Below are 23,936 nucleotides of genomic sequence, written 5' to 3'. Positions count from 1 at the left end.
TCACACATATACATAGCAGCACACACACAGCATCACACATATACATAGCAGCACACACACAGCATCACACATATACATAGCACACACACAGCATCACACATATAAATAGCAGCACACACACAGCATCACACACACAGCAGCACACACATACACAGCAGCACACACATCACACATATGTATAACAGCACACACACAGCAATACACAAATACATAGCAGGACACACATACATAGTAGCACACACACAGCATCACACATATACATAGCAGCACACACACAGCATCACACACACAGCAGCACACACATACACAGCAGCACACACATCACACATATGTATAGCAGCACACACACAGCAATACACAAATACATAGCAGCACACACATACATAGCAGCACACACACAGCATCACACACATACATAGCAGCACACACATCATCACACATATGCATAGCTGCAAACATACAGCAATACACAAATACATAGCAGCACACACATACATAGTAGCACACACACAGCATCACACACATACATAGCAGCACACACACAGCATCACACATATACATAGCAGCACACACACAGCATCACACATATACATAGAAGCACACACACAGCATCACACATATACATAGCAGCACACACACAGCATCACACATATACATAGCAGCACACACACAGCATCACACATATACATAGCACACACACAGCATCACACATATACATAGCAGCACACACACAGCATCACACACACAGCAGCACACACATACACAGCAGCACACACATCACACATATGTATAGCAGCACACACACAGCAATACACAAATACATAGCAGCACACACATACATAGTAGCACACACACAGCATCACACACATACATAGCAGCACACACACAGCATCACGCATATACATAGCAGCACACACACAGCATCACACATATACATCGCAGCACACACACAGCATCACACATATACATAGCAGCACACACATACATAGTAGCACACACATAGCATCACACACATACATAGCATCACACACATCATCACACATGCATAGCTGCAAACATACAGCAATACACAAATACATAGCAGCACACACATACATAGTAGCACACACAGCATCACACACATACATAGCAGCACACACACAGCATCACACATATACATAGCAGCACACACACAGCATCACACATATACATCGCAGCACACACACAGCATCACACATATACATAGCAGCACACACATACATAGTAGCACACACATAGCATCACACACATACATAGCATCACACACATCATCACACATATGCATAGCTGCAAACATACAGCAATACACAAATACATAGCAGCACACACATACATAGTAGCACACACAGCATCACATACATACATAGCAGCACACACACAGCATCACACATATACATAGCAGCACACACACAGCATCACACATATACATAGCAGCACACACACAGCATCACACATATACATAGCAGCACACACACAGCATCACACATATACATAGCAGCACACACACAGCATCACACATATACATAGCAGCACACACACAGCATCACACATATACATAACAGCACACACACAGCATCACACATATACATAGCAGCACACATATCATAGCAGCACACACACAGCAATACACAAATACATAGCAGCACACACATACATAGTAGCACACACACAGCATCACACACATACATAGCAGCACACACATCATCACACATATGCATAGCTGCATACACACAGCAATACACAAATACATAGCAGCACACACATAGTAGCACACACACAGCATCACACACATACATAGCAGCACACACACAGCATCACGCATATACATAGCAGCACACACACAGCATCACACATATACATCGCAGCACACACACAGCATCACACATATACATAGCAGCACACACATACATAGTAGCACACACACAGCATCACACACATACATAGCATCACACACATCATCACACATATGCATAGCTGCAAACATACAGCAATACACAAATACATAGCAGCACACACATACATAGTAGCACACACAGCATCACACAAATACATAGCAGCACACACACAGCATCACACATATACATAGCAGCACACACACAGCATCACACATATACATAGCAGCACACACACAGCATCACACATATACATAGCAGCACACACACAGCATCACACATATACATAGCAGCACACACACAGCATCACACATATACATAGCAGCACACACACAGCATCACACATATACATAACAGCACACACAGCATCACACATATACATAGCAGCACACATATCATAGCAGCACACACACAGCATCACACACACAGCAGCACACACATACACAGCAGCACACACATCACACATATGTATAGCAGCACACACACAGCAATACACAAATACATAGCAACACACACATACATAGCAGCACACACATCATCACACATATGCATAGCTGCATACACACAGCAATACACAAATACATAGCAGCACACACATAGTAGCACACACACAGCATCACACACATACATAGCAGCACACACACAGCATCACGCATATACATAGCAGCACACACACAGCATCACACATATACATCGCAGCACACACACAATCACACACATACATAGCAGCACACACATACATAGTAGCACACACACAGCATCACACACATACATAGCATCACACACATCATCACACATATGCATAGCTGCAAACAAACAGCAATACACAAATACATAGCAGCACACACATACATAGTAGCACACACAGCATCACACAAATACATAGCAGCACACACACAGCATCACACATATACATAGCAGCACACACACAGCATCACACATATACATAGCAGCACACACACAGCATCACACATATACATAGCAGCACACACACAGCATCACACATATACATAGCAGCACACACACAGCATCACACATATACATAGCAGCACACACACAGCATCACACATATACATAACAGCACACACAGCATCACACATATACATAGCAGCACACATATCATAGCAGCACACACACAGCATCACACACACAGCAGCACACACATACACAGCAGCACACACATCACACATATGTATAGCAGCACACACACAGCAATACACAAATACATAGCAGCACACACATACATAGTAGCACACACACAGCATCACACACATACATAGCAGCACACACACAGCATCACGCATATACATAGCAGCACACACACAGCATCACACATATACATCGCAGCACACACACAGAATCACACATATACATAGCAGCACACATATCATAGCAGCACACACACAGCATCACACACACAGCAGCACACACATACACAGCAGCACACACATCATCACACATATGCATAGCAGCACATACACAGCATCACACATATACATAGCAGCACACATATCATAGCAGCACACACACAGCATCACACACACAGCAGCACACACATACACAGCAGCACACACATCATCACACATATGCATAGCAGCACATACACAGCATCACACATATACATGGCAGCACACACACAGCATCATACATATACATAGCACACACACAGCATCACACATATACATAGCAGCACACACACAGCATCACACATATACATAGCAGCACACAGCATCACACACACAGAATCACACATATACATAGCAGCACAACAACAACTGTCATTCACCACTAAGTGGCGGTGACCATTCCGCTTGTACCAGGCTATGTGCACGTTAAGGCCACGTGAAGTGTCGAACGCCCGCTGGCAGGAGGTCACGGGACAGACCCAGCAGGTGCCATGGGTTGACTGACTGAGATGACTTGCCGATGCACCACCTGTGCCCCCTACTGTGCCAATTTGCTGTGTTTTATCCACCAGCTCGTTGTTGTGAGCGTCGCTCCTCCGCCCTCCGTTGTTGTTGGAGGGCGACTGCCTCCAACTGCCCAGCAGCGTCCTTCACGAGCCTCCTCCACAGAGGCCGATCTTGACACCACTGGTACCAGTCATCGGCAAGTCCACTCAGCTCCACGTCCTCCTGTACCACATCACTCCATCTCTTCTCTAGCCCGTGCCACGCCCGCTTAGCCCCCTTAATCCGTCTGGAACAAAAGCTGTTTTGGCATGCGGTGGCTGGGCATGCGGGCTACGTGACCCAGCCAACGCAGCCTTGCCCGCCGGAGGAGCTCACTGATGGGACTTTGTCCAGATCTTTCAAGAATGTGTGAGCTCCTCACACAATCCAGCCTGGTTAAACCCAGGATGGATCGTAGGCAGGCCGACGACGATGTTCCATTTGGGGGGGGGTGTCCACGTTTCGCACACGTAGAGAAGGGAGTTCATGACCGTGGCCGCGAAGACCCGGGCCTGCCCACCATCATGAAGGTCCTTAATGATCGTGAGCAGAAAGTCAGGGACTCTGAAAGCACGAAGAACAACCGAGAGCCCAAGCCTACTGATGATATCATAGGCTTTGACCAGGACAATAAAGCAGAGATGTCAGCCGTGTTAGAATTAATCGGTGCAGGACCGCCCTGGCCTGAAACCGCATTGTGGCTCCGCAAGCCTCTCCTCAGCGTGCCTGGCAAGGCGATGTTGAATAATCCTTGCCAGGACCTTTCCCGGCACACCGAGGAGTGAAATGCCCCTGTAGTTTTAAATTTTGATTTAAAGCTTTCATGACTGCAGTAATTCATATTCTTAGCTCTTTCAGTAAAGTCACCACGTTGAAGGGAAACAATAAAATAATAAAATATATATAAAACAATAAAAGTTCTCACGACGTTTCGACCATAGCACAAACGACCGGTCGAAACGTCGTGAAAATTCTCACGACGTTTCGACGATAACACAAACGGTCGTTTGTGTTATCGTCGAAACGTCGTGAGAATTTTTATTGTTATATATATTTTATTATTTTATTGTTTCCCTTCAACGTGGCCCCTGTAGTTGTTACAGTCTGTGCGGTCCCCCTTCTAAAAGATCACCAGGGCATCCTTACAATCCTGCGGAACCCGTCCAGTGGTTCCAGACTGTTGTAGTGATGTCATGTAGGGCATTCTCTGCCGCGCACACAAGGACAAAAATCCCCCGTATAGCCTGCACAAGACTATTGGGGCGAGTGCTGTTAGCAAGCAACTATGAAGGCCGGCAAGTCAACACGGAGGGGGTGGGTGGCCAACACCACGCCCGGCCGCCTTTGGCTCCCTCGTGGCGCTGTTTACACATTCTACCAGGTACTCATTTTAGGCTGAGTCGACCTAGGGGAGGACCAGGACCAGTTCAGATAATCGTCACTGGTGCTGGCCGTGAGCGGCAATTGAATTCGGATCGCCAGGATCGTAGTGCAGCGCGCAGACCGCTCCACTACCGCTCACACAGCAGCACAATCTCGGTTTCTGCGCACACACACAATTAGCAACACACACGTCTCTCCCCGTGTCTCTCTGTCTCTCTCTGTCTCTCTCACTGTGTCTCTCTGTCTCTCTCACTGTGTCTCTCTGTCTCTCTCACTGTGTCTCTCTGTGTCTCTCCCCGTGTCTCTTTGTGTCTCTCCCCGTGTCTCTCTGTCTCTCTCACTGTGTCTCTCCCCGTGTCTCTCTGTCTCTCTCACTGTGTCTCTCTGTCTCTCTCCCCGTGTCTCTCTGTCTCTCTCCCCGTGTCTCTCTGTGTCTCTCCCCGTGTCTCTCTGTGTCTCTCCCCGTGTCTCTCTGTGTCTCTCCCCGTGTCTCTCTGTCTCTCTCACTGTGTCTCTCCCCGTGTCTCTCTGTCTCTCTCACTGTCTCTCTCACTGTGTCTCTCTGTCTCTCTCCCCGTGTCTCTCTGTGTCTCTCCCCGTGTCCCTCTGTGTCTCTCCCCGTGTCTCTCTGTCTCTCTCACTGTGTCTCTCCCCGTGTCTCTCTGTCTCTCTCACTGTGTCTCTCTGTCTCTCTCACTGTGTCTCTCTGTCTCTCTCACTGTGTCTCTCTGTCTCTCTCACTGTGTCTCTCTGTCTCTCTCCCCGTGTCTCTCTGTCTCTCTCACTGTGTCTCTCTGTCTCTCTCACTGTGTCTCTCCGTCTCTCTCCCCGTGTCTCTCTGTCTCTCTCCCCGTGTCTCTCTGTCTCTCTCACTGTGTCTCTCTGTCTCTCTCCCCGTGTCTCTCTGTCTCTCTCACTGTGTTTCTCCCCGTGTCTCTCTGTCTCTCTCTCCGTGTCTCTCTCCGTGTCTCTCTGTCTCTCTCCCCGTGTCTCTCTGTCTCTCACTGTGTTTCTCTGTCTCTCTCACTGTGTCTCTCCCCGTGTCTCTCTGTCTCTCTCACTGTGTCTCTCCCCGTGTCTCTCTGTCTCTCACTGTGTTTCTCTGTCTCTCGCTGTCTGTGTGTCTCTCCCCGTGTCTCTCTGTCCCTCTCACTGTGTCTCTCTGTCTCTCTCCCCGTGTCTCTCTGTCTCTCTCCCCGTGTCTCTCTGTCTCTCTCACTGTGTCTCTCCCCGTGTCTCTCTGTCTCTCTCACTGTGTCTCTCTGTCTCTCTCCCCGTGTCTCTCTGTCTCTCTCCCCGTGTCTCTCCCCGTGTCTCTCTGTCTCTCTCACTGTGTCTCTCTGTCTCTCTCCCCGTGTCTCTCTGTCTCTCTCCCCGTGTCTCTCTGTCTCTCTCACTGTGTCTCTCCCCGTGTCTCTCTGTCTCTCTCACTGTGTCTCTCTGTCTCTCCCCGTGTCTCTCTGTGTCTCTCTGTCTCTCCCCGTGTCTCTCTGTGTCTCTCTGTCTCTCACTATCTCCCCGTGTCTCTTACCGTCTCTGCTGCACGCGAGCACACGCGGAGGAGGAATCGGGAGCAGCTGGGAGCGGGGAGGAGGGGGCGCGGGGGGGAGGGGGAGCGGGAGGGGGAGCGGGAGGGGGAGAGGGGAGGGGGGGCGGGGTCTCTATGGAGACGCGGGGAGCGCGGGGACCACGCGATAGGCCACGGAGACAGCCAGCAATGGTGTGAGTCGGGTGTGTGAGTGTGAGTCGGGTGTGTGTGAGTCGGGTGAGTGTGAGTCGGGTGAGTGTGAGTCGGGTGTGTGAGTGTGAGTCGGGTGTGTGAGTGTGAGTCGGGTGTGTGAGTGTGAGTCGGGTGAGTGAGTGTGAGTCGGGTGAGTGTGAGTCAGGTATGTGAGTGTGAGTCGGGAGTGTGAGTGTGAGTCGAGTGTGTGAGTGTGAGTGTGAGTCGGGTGTGTGAGTGTGAGTCGAGTGTGTGAGTGTGAGTCGGGAGTGTGAGTGTGAGTCGAGTGTGTGAGTGTGTGGGTGTGAGTCGGGTGTGTGAGTGTGAGTCGGGTGTGTGTGAGTCGGGTGTGTGAGTGTGAGTCGGGTGTGTGAGTGTGAGTGTGAGTCGGGTGTGTGAGTGTGAGTCGGGTGAGTGAGTGTGAGTCGGGTGAGTGTGAGTCAGGTGTGTGAGTGTGAGTCGGGTGTGTGAGTGTGAGTCGGGAGTGTGAGTCGGGTGTGTGAGTGTGAGTCGGGTGTGTGAGTGTGAGTCGGGTGAGTGTGAGTCGGGTGTGTGAGTGTGAGTTGGGTGTGTGAGTGTGAGTATGAGTCGGGTGTGTGAGTGTGAGTCGGGTGTGTGAGTGTGAGTCGGGTGTGTGAGTGTGAGTCGGGTGTGTGAGTGTGAGTCGGGAGTGTGAGTCGGGTGTGTGAGTGTGAGTCGGGTGTGTGAGTGTGAGTCGGGTGAGTGTGAGTCGGGTGTGTGAGTGTGAGTTGGGTGTGTGAGTGTGAGTATGAGTCGGGTGTGTGAGTGTGAGTCGGGTGTGTGAGTGTGAGTGTGAGTCGGGTGTGTGAGTGTGAGTGTGAGTCGGGTGTGTGAGTGTGAGTGTGAGTCGGGTGTGTGAGTGTGAGTCGGGTGTGTGAGTGTGAGTCGGGTGTGTGTGTGTGAGTCGGGTGTGTGAGTGTGAGTTGGGTGTGTGAGTGTGAGTCGAGTGTGTGAGTGTGAGTCGGGAGTGTGAGTCGGGTGTGTGAGTGTGAGTCGGGAGTGTGAGTCGGGTGTGTGAGTGTGAGTCGGGTGTGTGAGTGTGAGTCGGGTGTGTGAGTGTGAGTCGGGAGTGTGAGTCGGGTGTGTGAGTGTGAGTCGGGAGTGTGAGTGTGAGTCGGGTGTGTGAGTGTGAGTCGGGTGTGTGTGAGTCGGGTGAGTGTGAGTCGGGTGAGTGTGAGTCGGGTGTGTGAGTGTGAGTCGGGTGTGTGAGTGTGAGTCGGGTGTGTGAGTGTGAGTCGGGTGAGTGAGTGTGAGTCGGGTGAGTGTGAGTCAGGTGTGTGAGTGTGAGTCGGGAGTGTGAGTGTGAGTCGAGTGTGTGAGTGTGAGTGTGAGTCGGGTGTGTGAGTGTGAGTCGAGTGTGTGAGTGTGAGTCGGGAGTGTGAGTGTGAGTCGAGTGTGTGAGTGTGTGGGTGTGAGTCGGGTGTGTGAGTGTGAGTCGGGTGTATGTGAGTCGGGTGTGTGAGTGTGAGTCGGGTGTGTGAGTGTGAGTGTGAGTCGGGTGTGTGAGTGTGAGTCGGGTGAGTGAGTGTGAGTCGGGTGAGTGTGAGTCAGGTGTGTGAGTGTGAGTCGGGTGTGTGAGTGTGAGTCGGGAGTGTGAGTCGGGTGTGTGAGTGTGAGTCGGGTGTGTGAGTGTGAGTCGGGTGAGTGTGAGTCGGGTGTGTGAGTGTGAGTTGGGTGTGTGAGTGTGAGTATGAGTCGGGTGTGTGAGTGTGAGTCGGGTGTGTGAGTGTGAGTCGGGTGTGTGAGTGTGAGTCGGGTGTGTGAGTGTGAGTCGGGAGTGTGAGTCGGGTGTGTGAGTGTGAGTCGGGTGTGTGAGTGTGAGTCGGGTGAGTGTGAGTCGGGTGTGTGAGTGTGAGTTGGGTGTGTGAGTGTGAGTATGAGTCGGGTGTGTGAGTGTGAGTCGGGTGTGTGAGTGTGAGTGTGAGTCGGGTGTGTGAGTGTGAGTGTGAGTCGGGAGTGTGAGTGTGAGTCGGGTGTGTGAGTGTGAGTCGGGTGTGTGAGTGTGAGTCGGGTGTGTGTGTGTGAGTCGGGTGTGTGAGTGTGAGTTGGGTGTGTGAGTGTGAGTCGAGTGTGTGAGTGTGAGTCGGGAGTGTGAGTCGGGTGTGTGAGTGTGAGTCGGGAGTGTGAGTCGGGTGTGTGAGTGTGAGTCGGGTGTGTGAGTGTGAGTCGGGTGTGTGAGTGTGAGTCGGGAGTGTGAGTCGGGTGTGTGAGTGTGAGTCGGGAGTGTGAGTGTGAGTCGGGTGTGTGAGTGTGAGTCGGGTGTGTGAGTGTCAGTCGGGTGTGTGAGTGTGAGTCGGGTGTGTGAGTGTGAGTGTGAGTCGGGTGTGTGAGTGTGAGTCGGGTGTGTGAGTGTGAGTCGGGTGTGTGAGTGTGAGTCGGGTGTGTGTGTGTGAGTCGGGTGTGTGAGTGTGAGTGTGAGTCGGGTGTGTGAGTGTGAGTCGGGTGTATGAGTGTGAGTCGGGTGTGTGAGTCGGGTGTGTCAGTGTGAGTCGGGTGTGTGAGTGTGAGTCGGGTGTGTGAGTGTGAGTCGGGTGTGTGAGTGTGAGTGTGAGTCGGGTGTGTGAGTGTGAGTGTAAGTCGGGTGTGTGAGTGTGACTGTGAGTCGGGTGTGTGAGTCGGGTGTGTGAGTGTGAGTCGGGTGTGTGAGTGTGAGTCGGGTGTGTGAGTGTGAGTCGGGTGTGTGAGTGTGAGTCGGGTGTGTGAGTGTGAGTGTAAGTCGGGTGTGTGAGTGTGACTGTGAGTCGGGTGTGAGGGTGTGAGTCGGGTGTGTGATTCGGGTGTGAGTGTGAGTCGGGTGTGTGAGTGTGAGTCGGGTGTGAGAAGGGTGAGGTGAGTGTGAGTCAGGGTGTGAGTGTGAGTCGGGTGTGTGAGTGTGAGTCGGGTGTGTGAGTGTGAGTCGGGTGTGAGAGGGTGAGTCGGGTGTGAGTCAGGGTGTGGGGGGTGTGAGTCGGGTGTGTGAGTGTGAGTCGGGTGTGTGAGTCGGGTGTGTGAGTGTGAGTCGGGTGTGTGAGTGTGAGCCGGGTGTGTGAGTGTGAGTCGGGTGTGAGTGTGAGTCAGGGTGTGTGAGTGTGAGTCGGGTGTGAGTGTGAGTCGGGTGTGAGTGTGAGTCGGGTGTGTGAGTGTGAATCCGGTGTGAGTGAGTGGGGTGTGAGAGGGTGAGTCGGGTGTGAGTGTGAGTCGGGTGTGAGTGTGAGTCAGGGTGTGTGTGTGTAAGTCGGGTGTGTGATTGTGAGTGTGAGTCGGGTGTGTGTGTGAGTCGGGTGTGTGAGTGTGAGTCGGGTGTGTGAGTGTGAGTGTGAGTCGGGTGTGTGAGTGTGAGTCGGGTGTGTGCGTGTGAGCCGGGTGTGAGGGTGTGAGTCAGGGTGTGAGCTGGTGAGTCGGGTGTGAGTGTGAGTCGGGTGTGTGAGTGTGAGTCGGGTGTGAGAGGGGTGAGGTGAGTGTGAGTCAGGGTGTGAGTGTGAGTCGGGTGTGTGAGTGTGAGTCGGGTGTGTGAGTGTGAGTCGGGTGTGTGAGTGTGAGTCGGGTGTGAGAGGGTGAGTCGGGTGTGAGTCAGGGTGTGGGTGTGAGTCGGGTGTGTGAGTGTGAGTCGGGTGTGTGAGTCGGGTGTGTGAGTGTGAGTCGGGTGTGTGAGTGTGAGCCGGGTGTGTGAGTGTGAGTGTGAGTCGGGTGTGTGAGTGTGAGTCGGGTGTGTGAGTGTGAGTGTGAGTCGGGTGTGTGAGTGTGAGTGTGAGTCGGGTGTGTGAGTGTGAGTCGGGTGTGTGAGATGGTGAGTCGGGTGTGAGTGTGAGTCAGGGTGTGTGAGTGTGAGTCGGGTGTGAGTGTGAGTCGGGTTTAAGTGTGAGTCGGGTGTGAGTGTGAGTCGGGTGTGTGAGTGTGAGTCCGGTGTGAGTGAGTGGGGTGTGAGAGGGTGAGTCGGGTGTGAGTCGGGGTGTGTGAGTGTGAGTCGGGTGTGAGTGTGAGTCGGGGTGTGTGAGTGTGAGTCGGGTGTGAGTGTGAGTCGGGTGTGAGTGTGAGTCGGGTGTGAGTGTGAGTCGGGGTGTGAGTGTGAGTCGGGTGAGTGTGTGAGTCGGTTGTGAGTGAGTCGGGTGTGAGAGGGTGAGTCGGGGTGTGTGACTGTGAGTCGGGTGTGAGTGTGAGTCGGGTGTGAGTGTGAGTCGGGTGTGAGTGTGAGTCGGGTGTGTGAGTGTGAGTCGGGGTGTGAGTGTGAGTCGGGTGAGTGTGTGAGTCGGTTGTGAGTGAGTCGGGTGTGAGAGGGTGAGTCGGGGTGTGTGACTGTGAGTTGGGTGTGAGAGAGTGAGTCGGGTGTGAGTGTGAGTCGGGTGTGAGAGGTTCAGTCGGGTGTGTGAGTGTGAGTCGGGTGTGAGTGTGAGTCGGGTGAGTGTGTGAGTCGGTTGTGAGTGAGTCGGGTGTGAGAGTGTGAGTCGGGGTGTGTGACTGTGAGTTGGGTGTGAGTGTCAGTCGGGTGTGAGTGTAAGTTGGGTTTGTGAGTCGGGTGAGTGTGTGAGTCGGGTGTGAGAGGGTGAGTCAGGTGTGTGAGTGTGAGTCAGGGTATGTGAGTGTGAGTCGGAGTGTTTGAGTGTGAGTCGGGTGTGAGTGTGAGTCGGGGTGTGTGAGTCGGGTGAGTGTGTGAGTCGGGTGTGAGTGAGTCGGGTGTGAGAGGGTGAGTCGGGGTGTGTGACTGTGAGTCGGGTGTGAGAAAGTGAGTCGGGTGTGAGTGTGAGTCGGGTGTGAGAGGTTGAGTCGGGTGTGAGTGTGAGTCGGGTGTGAGTGTGAGTCGAGTGTGAGTGTGAGTCGGGTGTGAGTGTGAGTCAGGGTGTGTGTGTGTAAGTCGGGTGTGTGAGTGTGAGTGTGAGTCGGGTGTGTGAGTGTGAGTCGGGTGTGTGAGTGTGAGTCGGGTGTGTGAGTGTGAGTGTGAGTCGGGTGTGTGAGTGTGAGTCGGGTGTGTGCATGTGAGCCGGGTGTGAGGGTGTGAGTCAGGGTGTGAGCTGGTGAGTCGGGTGTGAGTGTGAGTCGGGTGTGTGAGTGTGAGTCGGGTGTGAGAGGGGTGAGATGAGTGTGAGTCAGGGTGTGAGTGTGAGTCGGGTGTGTGAGTGTGAGTCGGGTGTGTGAGTGTGAGTCGGGTGTGTGAGTGTGAGTCGGGTGTGAGAGGGTGAGTCGGGTGTGAGTCAGGGTGTGGGTGTGAGTCGGGTGTGTGAGTGTGAGTCGGGTGTGTGAGTCGGGTGTGTGAGTGTGAGTCGGGTGTGTGAGTGTGAGCCGGGTGTGTGAGTGTGAGTGTGAGTCGGGTGTGTGAGTGTGAGTCGGGTGTGTGAGTGTGAGTCGGGTGTGTGAGTGTGAGTGTGAGTCGGGTGTGTGAGTGTGAGTCGGGTGTGTGAGATGGTGAGTCGGGTGTGAGTGTGAGTCAGGGTGTGTGAGTGTGAGTCGGGTGTGAGTGTGAGTCGGGTGTAAGTGTGAGTCGGGTGTGAGTGTGAGTCGGGTGTGTGAGTGTGAGTCCGGTGTGAGTGAGTGGGGTGTGAGAGGGTGAGTCGGGTGTGAGTGTGAGTCGGGGTGTGTGAGTGTGAGTCGGGTGTGAGTGTGAGTCGGGGTGTGTGAGTGTGAGTCGGGTGTGAGTGTGAGTCGGGTGTGAGTGTGAGTCGGGTGTGTGAGTGTGAGTCGGGGTGTGAGTGTGAGTCGGGTGAGTGTGTGAGTCGGTTGTGAGTGAGTCGGGTGTGAGAGGGTGAGTCGGGGTGTGTGACTGAGTTGGGTGTGAGAGAGTGAGTCGGGTGTGAGTGTGAGTCGGGTGTGAGTGTGAGTCGGGTGTGTGAGTGTGAGTCGGGGTGTGAGTGTGAGTCGGGGGAGTGTGTGAGTCGGTTGTGAGTGAGTCGGGTGTGAGAGGGTGAGTCGGGGTGTGTGACTGTGAGTTGGGTGTGAGAGAGTGAGTCGGGTGTGAGTGTGAGTCGGGTGTGAGAGGTTCAGTCGGGTGTGTGAGTGTGAGTCGGGTGTGAGTGTGAGTCGGGTGTGTGAGTGTGAGTCGGGGTGTGAGTGTGAGTCGGGTGAGTGTGTGAGTCGGTTGTGAGTGAGTCGGGTGTGAGAGGGTGAGTCGGGGTGTGTGACTGTGAGTTGGGTGTGAGTGTCAGTCGGGTGTGAGTGTAAGTTGGGTTTGTGAGTGTGAGTCGAGTGTGAGAGGGTGAGTCAGGTGTGTGAGTGTGAGTCAGGGTGTGTGAGTGTGAGTCGGAGTGTTTGAGTGTGAGTCGGGTGTGAGTGTGAGTCGGGGTGTGTGAGTCGGGTGAGTGTGTGAGTCGGGTGTGAGTGAGTCGGGTGTGAGCGGGTGAGTCGGGGTGTGTGACTGTGAGTCGGGTGTGAGAAAGTGAGTCGGGTGTGAGTGTGAGTCGGGTGTGAGAGGTTGAGTCGGGTGTGAGTGTGAGTCGGGTGTGAGTGTGAGTCGAGTGTGAGTGTGAGTCGGGTGTGAGTTGAAAGTCGGGTGTGAGTGGGTGAGTCGGGTGTGAGTGTGAGTCAAGGGGAGCGTGTGAGTCGGGTGTGAGTGTGAGTCGGGTGTGAGTGTGATTCGGGTGTGTGAGTCGGGTGAGAGTGTCAGTCAGGGTGTGAGTGTGAGTCGGGTGTGAGTGAGTCGGGTGTGAGTGTGAGTCGGGTGTGAGTGTGAGTCAGGGTGTGAGTGTGAGTCGGGTGTGAGTGTGAGTCGGGGTGTGTGAGTGTGATCTCGGGTGTGAGTGTGAGTCGGGTGTGAGTGAGTCGGGTGTGAGAGGGTGAGTCGGGGTGTGTGAGTGTGAGTCGGGTGTGAGAGGGTGAGTCGGGTGTGAGTGTGAGTCGGGTGTGAGAGGGTGAGTCGGGTGTGAGAGGGTGAGTCGGGTGTGAGTGTGAGTCGGGTGTGAGTGAGTCGAGTGTGAGTCTGAGTAGGGTGTGAGTTGTAAGTCGGGTGTGAGAGGGTGAGTCGGGTGTGTGAGTGTGAGTCGGGTGTGTGAGTGTGAGTCGGGTGTGTGAGTGTGAGTCGGGTGTGTGAGTGTGAGTCGGGTGTGTGAGTGTGAGTCGGGTGTGTGAGTGTGAGTGTAAGTCGGGTGTGTGAGTGTGAGTCGGGTGTGTGAGTGTGAGTCGGGTGTGTGAGTGTGAGTCGGGTGTGTGTGTGTGAGTCGGGTGTGTGAGTGTGAGTCAGGTGTGTGAGTGTGAGTCGGGTGTGTGAGTGTGAGTCGGGTGTGTGAGTGTGAGTCGGGAGTGTCAGTGTGAGTCGGGTGTGTGAGTGTGAGTCGGGTGTGTGAGTGTGAGTCGGGTGTGTGAGTGTGAGTGTGAGTCGTGAGTGTGAGTGTAAGTCGGGTGTGTGAGTGTGACTGTGAGTCGGGTGTGTGAGTCGGGTGTGTGAGTGTGAGTCGGGTGTGTGAGTGTGAGTCGGGTGTGTGAGTGTGAGTCGGGTGTGTGAGTGTGAGTGTGAGTCGGGTGTGTGAGTGTGAGTGTAAGTCGGGTGTGTGAGTGTGACTGTGAGTCGGGTGTGAGGGTGTGAGTCGGGTGTGTGAGTGTGAGTCGGGTGTGAGTGTGAGTCGGGTGTGTGAGTGTGAGTCGGGTGTGAGAAGGGTGAGGTGAGTGTGAGTCAGGATGTGAGTGTGAGTCGGGTGTGTGAGTGTGAGTCGGGTGTGTGAGTGTGAGTCGGGTGTGAGTGGGTGAGTCGGGTGTGAGTCAGGGTGTGGGGGGTGTGAGTCGGGTGTGTGAGTGTGAGTCGGGTGTGTGAGTCGGGTGTGTGAGTGTGAGTCGGGTGTGTGAGTGTGAGCCGGGTGTGTGAGTGTGAGTCGGGTGTGTGAGATGGTGAGTCGGGTGTGAGTGTGAGTCAGGGTGTGTGAGTGTGAGTCGGGTGTGAGTGTGAGTCGGGTGTGAGTGTGAGTCGGGTGTGAGTGAGTGGGGTGTGAGAGGGTGAGTCGCGTGTGAGTGTGAGTCGGGTGTGAGTGTGAGTCAGGGTGTGTGTGTGTAAGTCGGGTGTGTGAGTGTGAGTCGGGTGTGTGAGTGTGAGTGTGAGTCGGGTGTGTGAGTGTGAGTCGGGTGTGTGCGTGTGAGCCGGGTGTGAGGGTGTGAGTCAGGGTGTGAGCTGGTGAGTCGGGTGTGAGTGTGAGTCGGGTGTGTGAGTGTGAGTCGGGTGTGAGAGGGGTGAGGTGAGTATGAGTCAGGGTGTGAGTGTGAGTCGGGTGTGTGAGTGTGAGTCGGGTGTGTGAGTGTGAGTCGGGTGTGTGAGTGTGAGTCGGGTGTGAGAGGGTGAGTCGGGTGTGAGTCAGGGTGTGGGTGTGAGTCGGGTGTGTGAGTGTGAGTCGGGTGTGTGAGTCGGGTGTGTGAGTGTGAGTCGGGTGTGTGAGTGTGAGCCGGGTGTGTGAGTGTGAGTGTGAGTCGGGTGTGTGAGTGTGAGTCGGGTGTGTGAGTGTGAGTCGGGTGTGTGAGTGTGAGTGTGAGTCGGGTGTGTGAGTGTGAGTCGGGTGTGTGAGTGTGAGTCGGGTGTGTGCGTGTGAGCCGGGTGTGAGGGTGTGAGTCAGGGTGTGAGCTGGTGAGTCGGGTGTGAGTGTGAGTCGGGTGTGTGAGTGTGAGTCGGGTGTGAGAGGGGTGAGGTGAGTATGAGTCAGGGTGTGAGTGTGAGTCGGGTGAGTGTGTGAGTCGTTTGTGAGTGAGTCGGGTGTGAGAGGGTGAGTCGGGGTGTGTGACTGTGAGTTGGGTGTGAGAGAGTGAGTCGGGTGTGAGTGTGAGTCGGGTGTGAGTGTGAGTCGGGTGTGAGTGTGAGTCGGGTGTGTGAGTGTGAGTCGGGGTGTGAGTGTGAGTCGGGTGAGTGTGTGAGTCGGTTGTGAGTGAGTCGGGTGTGAGAGGGTGAGTCGGGGTGTGTGACTGTGAGTTGGGTGTGAGAGAGTGAGTCGGGTGTGAGTGTGAGTCGGGTGTGAGAGGTTCAGTCGGGTGTGTGAGTGTGAGTCGGGTGTGAGTGTGAGTCGGGTGTGTGAGTGTGAGTCGGGGTGTGAGTGTGCGTCGGGTGAGTGTGTGAGTCGGTTGTGAGTGAGTCGGGTGTGAGAGGGTGAGTCGGGGTGTGTGACTGTGAGTTGGGTGTGAGTGTCAGTCGGGTGTGAGTGTAAGTTGGGTTTGTGAGTGTGAGTCGAGTGTGAGAGGGTGAGTCAGGTGTGTGAGTGTGAGTCAGGGTGTGTGAGTGTGAGTCGGAGTGTTTGAGTGTGAGTCGGGTGTGAGTGTGAGTCGGGGTGTGTGAGTCGGGTGAGTGTGTGAGTCGGGTGTGAGTGAGTCGGGTGTGAGCGGGTGAGTCGGGGTGTGTGACTGTGAGTCGGGTGTGAGAAAGTGAGTCGGGTGTGAGTGTGAGTCGGGTGTGAGAGGTTGAGTCGGGTGTGAGTGTGAGTCGGGTGTGAGTGTGAGTCGAGTGTGAGTGTGAGTCGGGTGTGAGTTGAAAGTCGGGTGTGAGTGGGTGAGTCGGGTGTGAGTGTGAGTCAAGGGGAGCGTGTGAGTCGGGTGTGAGTGTGAGTCGGGTGTGAGTGTGATTCGGGTGTGTGAGTCGGGTGAGAGTGTCAGTCAGGGTGTGAGTGTGAGTCGGGTGTGAGTGAGTCGGGTGTGAGTGTGAGTCGGGTGTGAGTGTGAGTCAGGGTGTGAGTGTGAGTCGGGTGTGAGTGTGAGTCGGGGTGTGTGAGTGTGATCTCGGGTGTGAGTGTGAGTCGGGTGTGAGTGAGTCGGGTGTGAGAGGGTGAGTCGGGGTGTGTGAGTGTGAGTCGGGTGTGAGAGGGTGAGTCGGGTGTGAGTGTGAGTCGGGTGTGAGAGGGTGAGTCGGGTGTGAGAGGGTGAGTCGGGTGTGAGTGTGAGTCGGGTGTGAGTGAGTCGAGTGTGAGTCTGAGTAGGGTGTGAGTTGTAAGTCGGGTGTGAGAGGGTGAGTCGGGTGTGTGAGTGTGAGTCGGGTGTGTGAGTGTGAGTCGGGTGTGTGAGTGTGAGTCGGGTGTGTGAGTGTGAGTCGGGTGTGTGAGTGTGAGTCGGGTGTGTGAGTGTGAGTGTAAGTCGGGTGTGTGAGTGTGAGTCGGGTGTGTGAGTGTGAGTCGGGTGTGTGAGTGTGAGTCGGGTGTGTGTGTGTGAGTCGGGTGTGTGAGTGTGAGTCAGGTGTGTGAGTGTGAGTCGGGTGTGTGAGTGTGAGTCGGGTGTGTGAGTGTGAGTCGGGAGTGTCAGTGTGAATCGGGTGTGTGAGTGTGAGTCGGGTGTGTGAGTGTGAGTCGGGTGTGTGAGTGTGAGTGTGAGTCGGGTGTGTGAGTGTGAGTGTAAGTCGGGTGTGTGAGTGTGACTGTGAGTCGGGTGTGTGAGTCGGGTGTGTGAGTGTGAGTCGGGTGTGTGAGTGTGAGTCGGGTGTGTGAGTGTGAGTCGGGTGTGTGAGTGTGAGTCGGGTGTGTGAGTGTGAGTGTAAGTCGGGTGTGTGAGTGTGACTGTGAGTCGGGTGTGAGGGTGTGAGTCGGGTGTGTGAGTGTGAGTCGGGTGTGAGTGTGAGTCGGGTGTGTGAGTGTGAGTCGGGTGTGAGAAGGGTGAGGTGAGTGTGAGTCAGGATGTGAGTGTGAGTCGGGTGTGTGAGTGTGAGTCGGGTGTGTGAGTGTGAGTCGGGTGTGAGTGGGTGAGTCGGGTGTGAGTCAGGGTGTGGGGGGTGTGAGTCGGGTGTGTGAGTGTGAGTCGGGTGTGTGAGTCGGGTGTGTGAGTGTGAGTCGGGTGTGTGAGTGTGAGCCGTGTGTGTGAGTGTGAGTCGGGTGTGTGAGATGGTGAGTCGGGTGTGAGTGTGAGTCAGGGTGTGTGAGTGTGAGTCGGGTGTGAGTGTGAGTCGGGTGTGAGTGTGAGTCGGGTGTGAGTGAGTGGGGTGTGAGAGGGTGAGTCGCGTGTGAGTGTGAGTCGGGTGTGAGTGTGAGTCAGGGTGTGTGTGTGTAAGTCGGGTGTGTGAGTGTGAGTCGGGTGTGTGAGTGTGAGTGTGAGTCGGGTGTGTGAGTGTGAGTCGGGTGTGTGCGTGTGAGCCGGGTGTGAGGGTGTGAGTCAGGGTGTGAGCTGGTGAGTCGGGTGTGAGTGTGAGTCGGGTGTGTGAGTGTGAGTCGGGTGTGAGAGGGGTGAGGTGAGTATGAGTCAGGGTGTGAGTGTGAGTCGGGTGTGTGAGTGTGAGTCGGGTGTGTGAGTGTGAGTCGGGTGTGTGAGTGTGAGTCGGGTGTGAGAGGGTGAGTCGGGTGTGAGTCAGGGTGTGGGTGTGAGTCGGGTGTGTGAGTGTGAGTCGGGTGTGTGAGTCGGGTGTGTGAGTGTGAGTCGGGTGTGTGAGTGTGAGCCGGGTGTGTGAGTGTGAGTGTGAGTCGGGTGTGTGAGTGTGAGTCGGGTGTGTGAGTGTGAGTCGGGTGTGTGAGTGTGAGTGTGAGTCGGGTGTGTGAGTGTGAGTCGGGTGTGTGAGTGTGAGTCGGGTGTGTGCGTGTGAGCCGGGTGTGAGGGTGTGAGTCAGGGTGTGAGCTGGTGAGTCGGGTGTGAGTGTGAGTCGGGTGTGTGAGTGTGAGTCGGGTGTGAGAGGGGTGAGGTGAGTATGAGTCAGGGTGTGAGTGTGAGTCGGGTGTGTGAGTGTGAGTCGGGTGTGTGAGTGTGAGTCGGGTGTGTGAGTGTGAGTCGGGTGTGAGAGGGTGAGTCGGGTGTGAGTCAGGGTGTGGGTGTGAGTCGGGTGTGTGAGTGTGAGTCGGGTGTGTGAGTCGGGTGTGTGAGTGTGAGTCGGGTGTGTGAGTGTGAGCCGGGTGTGTGAGTGTGAGTGTGAGTCGGGTGTGTGAGTGTGAGTCGGGTGTGTGAGTGTGAGTCGGGTGTGTGAGTGTGAGTGTGAGTCGGGTGTGTGAGTGTGAGTCGGGTGTGTGAGTGTGAGTCGGGTGTGTGAGATGGTGAGTGGGGTGTGAGTGTGAGTCAGGGTGTGTGAGTGTGAGTCGGGTGTGAGTGTGAGTCGGGTGTAAGTGTGAGTCGGGTGTGAGTGTGAGTCGGGTGTGTGAGTGTGAGTCCGGTGTGAGTGAGTGGGGTGTGAGAGGGTGAGTCGGGTGTGAGTGTGAGTCGGGGTGTGTGAGTGTGAGTCGGGTGTGAGTGTGAGTCGGGGTGTGTGAGTGTGAGTCGGGTGTGAGTGTGAGTCGGGTGTGAGTGTGAGTCGGGTGTGTGAGTGTGAGTCGGGGTGTGAGTGTGAGTCGGGTGAGTGTGTGAGTCGTTTGTGAGTGAGTCGGGTGTGAGAGGGTGAGTCGGGGTGTGTGACTGTGAGTTGGGTGTGAGAGAGTGAGTCGGGTGTGAGTGTGAGTCGGGTGTGAGTGTGAGTCGGGTGTGAGTGTGAGTCGGGTGTGTGAGTGTGAGTCGGGGTGTGAGTGTGAGTCGGGTGAGTGTGTGAGTCGGTTGTGAGTGAGTCGGGTGTGAGAGGGTGAGTCGGGGTGTGTGACTGTGAGTTGGGTGTGAGAGAGTGAGTCGGGTGTGAGTGTGAGTCGGGTGTGAGAGGTTCAGTCGGGTGTGTGAGTGTGAGTCGGGTGTGAGTGTGAGTCGGGTGTGTGAGTGTGAGTCGGGGTGTGAGTGTGCGTCGGGTGAGTGTGTGAGTCGGTTGTGAGTGAGTCGGGTGTGAGAGGGTGAGTCGGGGTGTGTGACTGTGAGTTGGGTGTGAGTGTCAGTCGGGTGTGAGTGTAAGTTGGGTTTGTGAGTGTGAGTCGAGTGTGAGAGGGTGAGTCAGGTGTGTGAGTGTGAGTCAGGGTGTGTGAGTGTGAGTCGGAGTGTTTGAGTGTGAGTCGGGGTGTGTGAGTCGGGTGAGTGTGTGAGTCGGGTGTGAGTGAGTCGGGTGTGAGAGGGTGAGTCGGGGTGTGTGACTGTGAGTCGGGTGTGAGAAAGTGAGTCGGGTGTGAGTGTGAGTCGGGTGTGAGAGGTTGAGTCGGGTGTGAGTGTGAGTCGGGTGTGAGTGTGAGTCGAGTGTGAGTGTGAGTCGGGTGTGAGTTGAAAGTCGGGTGTGAGTGGGTGAGTCGGGTGTGAGTGTGAGTCAAGGGGAGCGTGTGAGTCGGGTGTGAGTGTGAGTCGGGTGTGAGTGTGATTCGGGTGTGTGAGTCGGGTGAGAGTGTCAGTCAGGGTGTGAGTGTGAGTCGGGTGTGAGTGAGTCGGGTGTGAGTGTGAGTCGGGTGTGAGTGTGAGTCGGGTGTGAGTGTGAGTCGGGGTGTGTGAGTGTGATCTCGGGTGTGAGTGTGAGTCGGGTGTGAGTGAGTCGGGTGTGAGAGGGTGAGTCTGGTGTGAGTGTGAGTCGGGTGTGAGTGAGTCGAGTGTGAGTCTGAGTAGGGTGTGAGTTGTAAGTCGGGTGTGAGAGGGTGAGTCGGGGTGTGTGAGTGTGAGTCGGGTGTGAGAGGGTGAGTTGGGTGTGAGTGTGAGTCGGGTGTGAGTGTGAGTCGGGTGTGAGTGTGAGTCAAGGTGAGGGTGTGAGTCGGGTGTGAGTGTGAGTCGGGTGTGAGTGTGAGTCGGGTGTGATTCGGGTGTGAGTGAGTCGGGTGTGAGTGTGAGTCAAGGTGAGAGTGTGAGTCGGGTGTGAGAGGGTGAATCGGGTGTGAGTGTGAGTCGGGTGTGAGTCGGGTGTGATTCGGGTGTGAGTGAGTCGGGTGAGAGTGTGAGTCAGGGTGTGAGTGTTAGTCGGGTGTGAGTGAGTCGGGTGTGAGTCGGAATGTGAGTGTGAGTCGGGTGAATGGTGATGGGTGAATGGTGATAAGGGGATGGTGATGATGGGGAGACGATGGCGATGGTAATGATTATTGGCTTGATGATGATGATGGGAGGACGGTGATAGCAGGATGATGTTGATGGTGGTGGTTTGAGGAGGAGGAGGAGGGGTATGGCGGCAGCAATGATGATGCTGAATAGAGGATGGCGGTGGGTGATGGGGGTGATGGCAGAGGATGGCGGTGGGTGATGGGGGTGATGGCAGAGGATGGTGATGGGTGATGGCAGAGGATGGCGATGGGGGTGATGGGGGTGATGGCAGCGGATGGCGATGGGGGTGATGGCAGAGGATGGCGATGGGGGTGATGGTGGTGATGGCAGAGGATGGCGATGGGGGTGATGGCAGAGGATGGTGATGGGGGTGATGGTGGTGATGGCAGAGGATGGCGATGGGGGTGATGGCAGAGGATGGTGATGGGTGATGGCAGAGGATGGTGATGGGGGTGATGGCAGAGGATGGTGATGGGGGTGATGGGGGTGATGGCAGAGGATGGTGATGGGGTGATGGCAGAGGATGGCGATGGGGGTGATGGCAGAGGATGGCGATGGGGGTGATGGCAGAGGATGGCGATGGGGGTGATGGGGGTGATGGCAGAGGATGGCGATGGGGGTGATGGGGGTGATGGCAGAGGATGGCGATGGGGGTGATGGGGGTGATGGGGGCGATGGGGGTGATGGGGGTGATGGGGGTGATGTTTCTTTACAATGGGCTGGGACCAGAGCGCCCTTGCCGCGTCTGCCCTTCCCTCTCCCTCCGAGCGGCTGATGACGTCACGGCAGTGCTGCTCGGATCGCGAATGCGTTTCGGAGAGTGAGAGTGTGTGTGTGTGTGTCTGTGTGTCTGTGTGTGTGTCTGCGAAACGTGGACCCCCCTAATGGAACATCTTCGCCGGTTAGAAACATTTAGGCTGGCCTGCCTACGATCCATCCTGGGTTTAACCAGACTGGATTGTGTGAGGAGCTCACAAATCCTTGAAAGATCTGGGCAGGGTCCCATCGGTGAGCTCCTCCGGCAGGCAAGGCTGCGATGGCTGGGTCATGTAGCCCGCATGCCCAGCCACCGCATGCCGAAACAGCTTTTGTTTGGCCGGATTGAGGGGGCTAAGCGGACGCGGCACGGGCTAGAGAAGAGATGGAGTGATGTGGTACAGGAGGGCGTGGAGCTGAGTGGACTTGCCGATGACTGGTACCAGCGGTGTCAAGATCGGCCTCTGTGGAGGAGGCTCGTGAAGGATGCTACTGGGCAGTTGGAGGCAGTCGCCCTCCAACAACAACGGAGGGCGGAGGAGCGACGCTCAGAACAACGAGCGGAGCGCCGGGTGGCTAAAGCACAGCAGGTTGGCACAGTAGGGGGCACAGGTGGTGCATCAGCCAGTCATCTCAGTCCGTCGACCCGTGCCACCTGGGTCTGCCCCGTGACCTCCTGCCAGCGGGCGTTCGACACTTCACGTGGCCTCAGGGTGCACATGGCCAGGCACAAGCGTCGTGGTGACGTCACCGCCACTTAGTGGCGAATGGCGGTTGTTGTTGTTGTCTGTGTGTGTGTCTGTGTGTGTCTGTGTGTGTGTCTGTGTGTGAGTGTGTGTGCTGCCCCCCGTGCTGCCCCCCGTGCTGCCCCCCGTGCTGCCCCCCATGTGCTGCCCCAAATATGCGTGACGATGCATCTAACCCGCGTACCCCCCCCCGCTCGCTCTCTCTCGATCTCTCCGTGCATCTCCCGAGCGTGCGCCTCTCCGTGCCTCGATCCATCTGTAGTGGGTTCCACCGGAGACTTGGAGTCTTTAGAGGCAACACGGTTCACTGTAAATCTGTGACGGGGACCCCGTTAACTCCCACTACCTGGGGAGGTGTGGCCTCCGGGCTGACGTGCCCTCTCACTGGGGCTGCGGGGGCTCCGAGTCCTCCGGCTAAGGGTCACCCAGGGGAGGCTACGCTGACCCCACCCAGCCAAGGTGCGGGTCCTGACCACTGGTCCGCGCTCGGCCCCGGCCCTTACAAGGACATCGGGTTCCCCGGTTCCCTGGGTCCCTGGGTCCCCAGATCCCCAGGGTCCCCAGGTCCCAGGGTCCTCGCCTAGCTGGTCCTCTGTCTTCATCTTCAGAGCACTGCCTCGAGCCATCCTGGGGTCCGAGTTTTATACCCCTCGGTGACTTTCCGCCCCCGGTACCGCCCCCTTTCTGGAACCTTCCAGGGGGCTCTGGAAGAACCCCCCCACCCCACCCCTCACCTGGGGTCGGGTGGGGGGGGAGGGGCCAACTCCTCCTCTGAACGGTCCGGCTCTCAATGTGTCTCTCTAGCTCCAGGTGGCACCCCCTGTGGGCCCGTGCCCGCCACTACAGCTAAGTATACACCGGGCGGTGTGTGCTCTCTATACCCGGACGCTACACATCCACAACCGGCGAGGATGTTTATAGGGAAGGACCCCCCCCCTCCCCCTACCTGTTAGATACGGGGGCTGGTTAGACCAAGGGGAGGGTGGAAGTGGGAAATGAGTGTGAGAATGTCAGTCAGATGTGAGGGTATGGGTGTGAGTCGGGGGTGTGGGTGTGAGTCGGGGGTGTGGGTGTGAGTCGGGTGTGATGGTGAGTGTGAGTCGGGTGTGAGAGTGAGTTGGGTGTAAGAGTGTGAGGCGTGTATGTGGGTTAGAGTGTGAGTCGGGTGTGAGGGTGTGAGTCGGGTGTGAGGGTGTGAGAGTGTGAGTCGGGTGTGAGACCTTACCATCAGCCCCACCAAAACTAAGCACCTGCCTGGGTATTTTGTACCATCGGACACTCCACCCCCACAACTCCCAATCGGTGATGGGGCAGTTGTGGAGAGGGTGGAGAGTTTCCCATGCCTGGGCCGTGTGCGGCTCCGGTTTGACAGCAGAGGTCTCACTCCGATCAGTCGAGCGGCATTATCTTATCATCGGTTGCGTAACGCTATGCGGAAGCTACCTGGTCTGTCGCTCCACACGAAGCTTCAGGTCTTCTGGGCCACAGTCATGCCCTCCCTTCTCTACGCTTGCGAAACATGGATTCCCCTAATGGAACATCTACGCCGGTTTGAAACATTTAGGCTGGCCTGCCTACAATCCAACCTGGGTTTAACCAGGCTGGATTGTGTGAGATGCTCACAAATCCTTGAAAGATCTGGACAAAGTCCCTTTGGTGAGCTCCTCCGGCAGGCATGGCTGCGTTGGCTGGGTCATGTAGCCCGCATGTCCAGCCACCGAATGCCCAAACAGCTTTTGTTCGGCCGGATCGA

At 55.6% G+C, this 23,936-nt stretch overlaps 1 protein-coding gene across 1 annotated transcript in view; it reads right to left on the bottom strand.

The window, feature by feature from the left end:
* Window positions 1-21,459, bottom strand: part of LOC116944489 (NXPE family member 3-like) — a 53,683-nt gene extending 32,224 nt beyond the window's left edge. The window contains exons 1-2 of the mRNA XM_076068432.1: window positions 21,395-21,459; window positions 6,777-6,822 (exon numbers count right to left, since the gene is read on the bottom strand). The gene's annotated coding sequence lies outside the window, so the exon portion shown is untranslated. The remainder of the gene's footprint in view (window positions 1-6,776; window positions 6,823-21,394) is intronic.
* Window positions 21,460-23,936: the final 2,477 nt, after the last annotated feature.

This window comes from Petromyzon marinus, chromosome 21 (genome assembly GCF_048934315.1).
Source record: "Petromyzon marinus isolate PM22_M1 ecotype Great Lakes invasive population chromosome 21, UKy_Petmar_22M1.pri1.0, whole genome shotgun sequence".
NCBI lineage: Eukaryota > Metazoa > Chordata > Hyperoartia > Petromyzontiformes > Petromyzontidae > Petromyzon > Petromyzon marinus.
The sequence above is the reverse complement of the archived record's forward strand: the minus strand, read 5'-3'. Positions and strand labels throughout refer to the sequence as shown.